Consider the following 3176-nt stretch of genomic DNA (forward strand, 5'->3'; position numbering starts at 1 on the left):
CTATATCTCTATCATATGTTAAATGAATGAGTACATTCAGTATCACACAATATAAATATTATTTTAAAATATATACAAGTCTGCATTGCAGTGGATTCTCTAGCCCCTTGCCTGAGTGTTAGACATATCCACCACACCCAACACTTCATGACACAAACACATTTCAAAGAGAGGATGCGTTGCGATCAATATCTTGTTGATAAGTTAAATATAAGTCTTTGCCTTGGTCATCCTAAGATAGACCACAATAGTGCCACAGTGCATTGAAGCCTGAATGACCACTCTTTTTTAAACCTATAATTAATATATTTGAAATATTTCAGGGAGATTTTGTAAGTTTTTATTTTGTTTTATATGAAGATATCTGCTATGCAGCTTTTGGGTCCTGCAGGGTTTGAGGCACGGGTGGAAGTGCGGCAGCTCGAGGAGTGCTGAGGAAAGTGCTCCGATCCTGCCGGGGGCCAGAGAGTGGCAGGAAGTCCTGCCAGGAGGAGTGCTGAGGAAAGTGCTCCGATCCTGCCGGGGGCCAGAGAGCGGCAGGAAGTCCTGCCAGTAGAAACTGTGTGCATGCACACCTGTAAGAGTCTGTTACATAGCACGTATCTCCATTGAGAGGAGAAATGTTTGTGCCTATGACATTAAAACTTTTTAAATGATGCTAGCTGAACTTTACTCACAGCCTGAATTTACAGCTGTTCCTTCCTTTCATGCTCCATTCACCAAACACACCCAATCTGTTCCACATGATAAAGTCCTTACACACAGCACGTTATGTCCACATACATTTGTATTTTTCAGAACAAAACAAGTTATGCTGGCAAAGATGTTGAATTAATGGGGACACTTAAGCTCCCAATACACTGAAAAGCAACATTATTTTCCATGTCTACAAAGTATACATTTGTTTTCACAAATGTGGCAAAATGTACCCTTACAGTTAGGACTTTTCCACCAAGTCATAGACATAGATATGGAAATCACCTTCAAACTTGGTGAAGTACACAGAGGGTTTGGCTTCCACTTGAATGGCCACGCCCATCCATGTGGAGCCCTCTTCTTTGGTATATTCCACATGTTTACCTCTCTGTAGCTCCTCTGGCTCCCTATCTGCTGGAGGAGACACACTGGGCTCTGGCATGACATGGAGGAGGTCTTCTGTATAATCATCCAGAAGCTGGTACATGTACAGGAAAAGATCTTTCTCAATACTAATGTAAAACCAGGCTTTCATGGTTGGTGCTTGGGCTAAGACCATCCCTCTCCATCCATCCTTAGAACCATGCTTGCACTCAAACATGTTTCACAGCTTTACCAGTTATGGTATTTGCAAGGTTTGCATCACTGATTTGAGATGATGCCATCCTGTCAGGAAAAAATTTTAAGTGATAAAACTTTTTCATCTCTGTGAAGTTCCAGGCCATAGACACAGTCAATTTTGTTATATTTTACAACAGGGGTCTCAAACTCAACTCAGCATGTGGGCCGCAGAGCAAGATCACAACCATTCGCGGGCCGCACTAGGTCTACAAAAGGCAACTGTTACACAACACTTTTCTCACTGCAGTTGAAAACAAAAAAAAATCAGTACAACAAGCACAATCGTACATGCAGTTTACTCAGTGTCACAAAACGACCAGAAAGTGTAGTTCGCATCACAACTGCTGTTAACTAAGCTAATATCTAGCTAGGATGCTAGAGAAATGAAAAATACAAGTAGGCCCCTAGGCTTACTTAATTTTATCCAAAATATTTTGAACTTCGTGGATTAGTCTGCGGGCCGCACAAAATTGTTCGGCGGGCCGCATGCGGCCTGCGGGCCGCGAGTTTGAGACCCCTGTTTTACAAGGTAAAGAGAGGGATTTATAGGCACCTGATCCAGAAATGTTCCTTTCCAGTGGGTGATAGATGGATGAGTTGTTTGCCTTCCTACCATCTGAGTGAAATTCTGGAGCCCATGATATTTCTGCAGGGCTGGGATGAAGATCTGCCCTTCCCTTTCTTTCTTTTTTAAAAAGTGTTTATTTTACTGATTTTAGAGTGAGGAAGGGAGAGAACAGGAGAAAGAAAGGAACATCTGTTCCTATATGTGCCCTGACCAGGGGTCAAAGCCAGAAAATTCTGAGCTTCAGGAGGATGCTGTAACCATCAGAGTCATCCAGCCAGGGCCTGCACCTCTGTTTCTTTTGGAAGGTTTTATTCTTCATCGTATTTGTAGACCCTGTGGCTCAGTCTGCTGGTGCCCTGGTTTGTTGCCCTTTGGCTTCCTGTGTGTTGGGAGTCTTCATGCCTGTGTGACCTGTTGGTGGTGCTTTCTTCTTTTTTGATATTAAAACTTTAAAATTATGAAATATTTAAAGGCTGCTAAAAATAGAGCAAATAATATTAGAAGCACCTGTGTACTTACTTCCAAGCTTTGTTAAATTTTAATATTTATAAATCATTAAAGCCCAGGGTTTTGAACCAGTGACCTCAGCATTCCAGGCTGACACTTTATCCACTGTGCCACCACAAGTCAAGCAGTTATCTGTTCTTTTAGTAGTGGGATTTAGATATTTTTCTTCTACTACAGACAATGCACAGAAAATATGCTGCTCACAAAAATTAAGGGATATTTCAAAATGAATATGAAGCATAAAAAATACACTTGATTTTTTTTATTAAACAAGATCAGAAAAGCAAACGACAAGTCAAAGAAAGTTGTTCAATCATGCAAATGAGATGCAAAACCAACTTTTATTTCATTGATGAAAATGCACTACAAAAGGCTGAAAGTACTGGAGTATCTGTATGTTCCTTGATCCCTTAATTTTTGTGAGCAGTGTGTATGTCCTTGTGCAGATGTGTAGGAGACCCTTCTGGTCGCCTCTTCTCAGCTAATGGCATTAAATTCTAATGTCCTAAGATACTCATTGTTTGTAATGAATTAAATAAATTCATTTCCCCTGGGCATCTAGGTGATACTATTTGTGTGTTATCCTTGGGAGAATTAAGAAAATAGTCACTCAAATAATTTTATGTAGGGCTTAATTCACTTGCAGAAGCTCCTGCTGAGAAAGACTAGTCTAGAGAGCATATATGCAGAAGTGGAATTGCTGGATATAGGGATAGGCATAAAAAAACCATTAGCTTTGCCCTGGCTGGTGACACAGTGGACATAGCATCGTCCCAGAGTGCCA

The 3176-nt window shown here is 40.9% G+C and overlaps 1 pseudogene; it reads right to left on the reverse strand.

The window, feature by feature from the left end:
* Window positions 1–937: 937 nt before the first annotated feature.
* On the reverse strand, window positions 938–2285 carry LOC136379893 (spindlin-2-like; annotated as a pseudogene).
* Between the last annotated feature and the right edge of the window lie 891 nt (window positions 2286–3176).

This window comes from Saccopteryx leptura, chromosome 8 (genome assembly GCF_036850995.1).
Source record: "Saccopteryx leptura isolate mSacLep1 chromosome 8, mSacLep1_pri_phased_curated, whole genome shotgun sequence".
Taxonomy (NCBI): Eukaryota; Metazoa; Chordata; class Mammalia; order Chiroptera; family Emballonuridae; genus Saccopteryx; species Saccopteryx leptura.